The 6,629-nt window shown below is 53.7% G+C and overlaps 1 protein-coding gene across 1 annotated transcript in view; it reads right to left on the bottom strand.

Moving 5' to 3' along the window:
- The window catches only part of LOC123480170 (nuclear body protein SP140-like protein), a 36,612-nt gene extending 30,642 nt beyond the window's left edge, over positions 1-5,970 (bottom strand). Inside the window, exon 1 of the mRNA XM_053919191.2 lies at positions 5,833-5,970. The gene's annotated coding sequence lies outside the window, so the exon portion shown is untranslated. The remainder of the gene's footprint in view (positions 1-5,832) is intronic.
- Between the last annotated feature and the right edge of the window lie 659 nt (positions 5,971-6,629).

Raw genomic sequence — 6,629 nt, forward strand, 5'->3', positions numbered from 1 at the left:
GAGATTTCAGACCATCAATGAGATTCAGCAAAATACAATGTGGCAGCTGATGGCGATTAGAACTGTGTGAGGTCCTAAGCTGCCTACTTTGAAGGGGACTGAGGCATCATTGTCCTACGTAGAGTGTTTCTTGTATCTTGTATCTTCAGTAAATGTCGTTTTTCATATTACATGGCTGGATACCTTCTGGACAGACCTTGTACACAATGAACACTGTACAATTGCTTAGAAAATGAGATCCTAATACTGAAACCAGTTCAAGACATGTTTCATTCAAAAAGCAAGTTGCAGAACAGTATTTATGGTAACAGTGATAAGGGTGATGATGATAATGTTACCTACGTTAGGAGGCGCAGAGAAAAAAATCCGAGCAATATATACCCCAAAGTACTGTATTAACGATAGTTTCTGGCATTAGGGGAGGGGGCGTGTTGCAGATTTATGAGACTCTTTCATCTTCCAAAGTATATGTTTCCATAGTATTTGAGTTTTTAAAAGCAAATGTATTTCTTTAGGATGTAAGACATGAAATAATGATTTTTTTTTTTTTAAAGAAAGGGTCTTGAAAGTTGGGGCCATGGGACAGATGTTGTCTGATTGCCTTTCGGACAGATGTCATGTGTCCACAAGGTCATTTAAGAATTCAGACTTATCTCCCTGCTTGCTGACCCATAACACAGCAGACTAAATGTTTGACATGGGAAAATTCTCTGGGACAAAAGAGCTTATTCAAGCAGATCTAACAGCCATGAGCTCTCTCATAATCAGCAGAGAGACAGGCGTCGTTGTGCCTGTGCTGGGGGTGGGGAGAGGCTGGGAGAGGCTGGGTAGGGACAGCCATGGGCTGGAAAGGTGACTAACTCTTTTCGCCTACTCTCAGCTCTGGTGACCTCGGCTTTGCTGAAAATGGAGCACCCATGCTAGTTTAAATGAGGGGGAGTCTGGGGAGGAGGCCCCCAAGGAGAGTCAGGAAGCTGTAGCAGGGAGGAAGGAAGCCATGCCCTTCTCAGGGCTTCAAAGGAGCAATCATAATTAGAGAAAATGCGGAGGGCGAGGTGCATTTTGAAGGTGGGTGATTGAAAAAAGAGCCATTAAAAAGAAGGCCTATGTGAGAGTGCACGGAGTAGAAACTGCCTCCTGGGCTTTTCTGGCCCCAGGCAGATTCTCTCTGAATCAAACGGTGGTGACAGTAATGCCCAGCTTGCAAGCTGGTTTCTCCTTTTCCAGATCTTACTGGAGGAGCACAGGGGAGCTACCCCGTGTGTGAACAAGGAAAACCAAGGGCCACATGCCTGGTGTCCAGCTCCCTCCTAAGACCCGTCTGACCTTACAGGTCACAATGAGTCCATTTCTGTCGGAGACCCAGCTCAGACTCAAGTGGACCCTCCACCATGTATTTGACTGTTGTTTTAGGGCGTTTTGTGTGTGTGTTATAGTCCCTCTTTGTGGAAGGAGCAGGGAAAGAGGCATTTCCACGGCTCCTTACATAAACACGCATATGTCCGCTGCTCCTTTTTACGGGGCAGCTGGGTGGGCCGGACGCTGGTTTCCCACTGGTCTTAATTCTATTAAAGCTCATCAGAAACATGCTTATGCATTTCGTCAAGAATGCTGGTCTCTCCTGAGAAGGAAGTTGTTAATTGCATCACACAAAAATAGTTCAGTCCCAGACAAGCGTGGGAACAATTTTTCTTTCACAGACTGTTGGCGGACATAAAAATTACAGAGGAGGGTGGGAAGTAGACCCCCTCCACCCCCCAGGTTTGTCCACATGACCCCTCCCCCAGAACCTTCTGCCCCACTGGAGCCACTGGTCGCCTTTGGTCACACCAGGATCGCAGACTCAGGGTCAGTGTGACTACCACCCCCAGGGCCGCTCCACGGGCAAGGAGGTGAACTTGGGAATAAAAGAACTTCCCTCCCATCTCTAGGGTGAGCACTCCAATTTGGGTCCAGCCTACTTTACTGAAAGTTTGGGAAGATGACCCACCCTACCAGTGACAAAGTAGGCATCCCTGTTCTTAAAAAGTTTCTCCGCCATTCAGCCAGCAGTCACTCTAAACTTGCCCCTCACCCCCTTTGCTGATGCTCTGATCCACCCCCACCTCCAAAAACATTTCCCCCACTTTATTATGCAGAGCAATTCCGAGCTTTACTTCCTACCACCGACCTGCTTTGCATATTCAAAACCCTTTGCCGTGCTCTTCCAGTAAAGGGGCGTCTTATCCAAGCCAAGGGTGCCCTCTCTTCTGGCCCCTCCCTGCTTTTGAGGAAGGAGGTAGGCGGTGGGCAGATACATGGCCACATACCCACCCTTTCTCCTGTAAGGCCCTGGTTCTCTAGATAGGATCTTGAGGTTTGCCTTTTGCAAGGGGGAAGTGACTCTTTAATGTGACTGAAGCCACCAGCCCCGCCACACACACTCAGTTGTTGTCCCCTTCTACCTTCTGTGACATGCTCGGAATGCTTCTCAGCAAAGGCTGAGGTCAGCTGCTGACTGCCAAAGGATAGAGTGGACATCCTCCCAAGGACCCGCCTCTCCCCACAGTGTCTGGACCCTTCAGAGAGGCACATTAACTTGGATGCTTCTAGAGAAGTGAGGAGGAGGAAAACAGAATAAGTCAAACATACATTGGACTGTGGCAGAGGGAGGTCACAGTAATGGTGGATTTCCTGGAATTGCTGAAGTGTCCGCCATGAGGCAGAAAGGGGGCTCGAGACAGAAGCTGAGTTGTGGAATTATTAAACTTTTTTGATTGGCACACTTGAATCTAGCTTTGAAATAGCATTTGCTGCTGTACCAATTAAAGATATTTTAATTAATCTTTATTAAGTACCTAATATAATTCAGGAACTGCTGGGTACTGAAGATAAAACACTGAGAAACCAACAGATATTCACAATGACAGGCCAACGTAAAGGTTCCCAGGTGGAGAGTCCCGGAAGGTATCCCCAGGGTGTGACCCTGTGCAGCAAACACAATAAACATTTCCAGAGAGAAGGAGGGAGGGAGGAAAGAAGGAAGGGAGGGATGGAGGGAGGAAGGAAGGGAGGGAGAGAGAGAGGGAGAAAAGGAAAAGGAAACTAGAAGATAGTAAGTGACATAAATATTGAAAAAATTCAGGCAGAGTAGGAGTTAGGGAAAAAAAAGTCTGAGGCAGGAAGGTGTTCCAGGGAGAAAGAGCAGGTACAAAGGTGTGGGGTTCCAAGAAAGCAAAGTCCAGGGCTCTCGGGTGGAGACTCCCAAGAGCCTGGACCCTGAAGTCCAAGAGGTGGACAGGTAGGAGCAGGGACCAACAAGCAGAGCACAGGTGAAAGGCCTGTTTGCTAAGGAATTCGAAGCGCTCTCCAAAGTGCCCCGAGCTCCCGTTAAGTAACTGCAATGACCCTGGGATCCCCCACTGAGCAGTGACAGGCATCTCCCTAGGGCAGCCCCCAAGTTTCAAGGAAACTTGTGTCCCAGACCGTAATCTCCTGGTTTCTCCCCTGGTGGAAACACCCGGGTGGACAAAGTGAAGATTCACCTGAATCCACCATGGCTGGTATCCGTGGGGCAGAGAGTGCAAGGCAGCGGGGCTGCCAGGCCCTCACCCGGGGTCCCAGCTCTAGACATCAGGCTGCAGAGGGCTGCGGGGAGGTGGGGGGCGGACAGGGAAGGGATGGGGGCCTAAAGGGGACAAAAAGCCGTCTAGTTCAGCTCCAAAATAGGCTGACACTCAACCCTCAGAGCCCCTTCCACAGCCTGAGGCAGGCCCACTTCCACAGTGATGGCAGCTCCCGCACCCTGAGTGCTGGCCCAGCGCCAGGACAGAGCCAACTCTTCCCAGCATCCTGTTTCATGTCCACAGTGACCAGAAGTGCAATTACTAAGCCCTAATTACTACTAGCTGTTATCATTTTCACTGTGCCCCGCCCCCATCCCTGTCCCCCACCCCCGCCCCACCCCGTCAGTGGCTCATACAGCCCAGATCAGGGCTACTCCAGCCAAGGACTCCAGGGCCCACACTCTTTGGTAGAAGCTTCTTTGGGCGCAAGGGCCTTTCTGCTTCTTATTGGGGTGAAAACAGGGCTCTGCCTGGTGCACCTTCCCCTCCTGCCCGTGACAGGCTCTGGTGGGGTCTCTGGAAGGAACCACTCCGTGAAGGGAAGAAGCCAGCCTTCTGCTGGGTAGGGGTCCCCAAAAGGGAGCAGTGGGGGAGTGGTAGCCTCTGCTCCCCACACTGGGGCAGCTGTCCTCGCAGTGGCCTTTGTACCCAAAGCACAGTTCTCTGCCACAGCCCTGTGGTGACCTAAAGAGATGCCCCACAAAGACCCTTTCCACGGCTTGCTGGTCATCTGTCCCGGGGCCACCGGCCCCCCTCCAGGTGTAGCTCCTGACACAGCCTCAGGGCCCCCCCCCCAAAAACAATGTCCCCTCCAGCCTCTTCCAAAAGAAGCGCCTCCTCCTCTCTCTGACCCTTCTGTGACCTGCACACCTGACCTGCACACCTGCCTGGCAGGGAGAGGCTCAGGTCACCTGCTTCCTCCCAGGCCTCCAGTGATCCCTCACCAGCCTTGATGTGGAGCAAACAGCAGCTGCACAGAGCAGGCCTTTCAGAGGCTGTCACAGGTATGCCCCCGAGAGCCTTGGCCACAGTCCTGGTGACCACAGCCACGCCTTGGAAACCTACCCCCGTCTCCAGCTCCCACTGAGACCAGCTCTGCCCAGCCCTATGTGTCCTCCGCATCTTTAGCCAGGCCTCCGCTGCCCTCCCTGGAGGCCCGCCCACCCGCTCCTGGTTTCCCATCTCTCTTCTACCGCTCCCCCAACCCTGGGCAGGAAAACACCCAGGCTCCCTTCCCAGACTCCTCCCACTCCCTCCGCCCCACCCCTCACCGCCTGCCCATCCAGCCTTCTCAAAGCTCCCACAGTGTCAGTAACCCCAGCCTGCCGAGCAAATCTACTTCAGGCCTGGGGTCCTCTCCTTCCACCCCTTTCAGCTACAAGTTGCTAGAGGTGTCCCGCAGTCACAAGGTCTGCGTCACCCACTTCCCAGGAGCGACAGAAAGCACTTTCTCAGAACACAGCAGGCTCCAGTTTCTAGAACTGCAGAGTCATTCAGAAAATGGGAAACAAGGTGTCGGGTGTCTGATAAGTGAGGACAGGGGTTTAGAGGGGTTGTGGGTCAGCGGGGGCAGGGGAGTGGGCGGGCGGGGAGTGAGGGGGGGACAGGAACAGCAGGGAAGGCAGTCATACGTATTTTTCTTCAAAAGAGCTCAGAAATCAGCCCACAAAGTAGGATAAGTGTGGGTGGGAGGCGAGAACTTTGCCAGGAGAGCCATACTAGGGACACCCCCTCCACATGACCCTCCTCCATCAGCAGGTGACAAGCCCAGGCCCCACCGGGCCACAGCGCAAGAGGCCCCCAGATGTGCAGCCAGAGGCCTTGGCCTGGTTGTGGTTGGCCAGCTCTGGAGCTGGGGCCCTGCCACTTACTTCCCACCCCATGAGTGGGCGTGGCCTTGGGCAGCCTCCTCCTGCCGTCTAGCTTCCCACCAAGGCCTCCCAGCCCACCTGTCTCTGTGTCCCAGCCTATTGACATCACTGGCCTCTTCCTATGCCAACCACCTTCCTGCCCGCCACCTGGGGACTATGACAGGGGGCAGACTCACTAATAGGCGCAGGTGGTGCTCATGGCACATGTATCCTGCCCCTCACATACACCCCCACACCCCCCACGCACAGAGGACACGTCAGACATGGGGGTCATGCCACCCCCACCTGGATTGGCCACACTCACACAGGGGAGAGGTGAGCCTGGGGAGGGAGTGGAAAAGGGCCTGCTGGCTCACCTTCATCTGGACTCTGTCCTGCGGAGGGCCTTGGGGCTGTGGGGCCAGCAGGGGAAGGAAGAGGCTCCCAGACAGACTCCCAAAGCCAGGTGGCTGGTCCCATGGTGCGTCCTCAGGACTTTTCAGCACAAAGGGGAAGCAGCCCCACACTGGTGCTAATGAGGAAAGGAAGCAAGCCCTGGTGGCCAGAGGGAAGTGGTCCCGAGAGCAGAGCTCAGGCAATTGGCCACCCAGTGCCCCAGGCCATGCTTTGGACTGTGTCCAGGCCCGTGTTCCTCCAGAAAGGGCCTGGACCATTCCAGCCCCGAGAAGTTTCCTCTCCCTCCTCTGCTGGGGCCCCACCAGGGTGTTTCATAACCAGCTGCCAGCGACAAAGAACTGGGGGCAGAGAACACCTTCGCCTCCCCCATGAACCTGGCTGAGATGAACAGGGGGTGGCCTTGAAGGGGGGAAACTCAGACAGAGGGGACAATCTCAACTCCTGCGAAGAGGTGGTGGGTGGGGGAGGGAGAATGAGCAGGGAAGGTAACTGACCACGTATTCAGGAGTTCAGATCTTTCTCACACCAGCTGGCAGCTTCCTTCCTCCTTCCCTCCCAGCACAAGGGGTATGGGGAACATGCCCAACCAACTATAGCCAACTATAGCCCAACTACAGGTAACAGGAGACAGGGTATGCAGTCGGTGTCTGTTAATAGTGAAGAGAACCAGCATGGCTTGGACTCAACACTTTCTAACCAAATGGGCAAATCACATGAGCTCCCTAAGCCTGTTTCCCCATCTGTAAAATGGTGATAA

This window comes from Desmodus rotundus, chromosome 2 (genome assembly GCF_022682495.2).
Source record: "Desmodus rotundus isolate HL8 chromosome 2, HLdesRot8A.1, whole genome shotgun sequence".
NCBI lineage: Eukaryota > Metazoa > Chordata > Mammalia > Chiroptera > Phyllostomidae > Desmodus > Desmodus rotundus.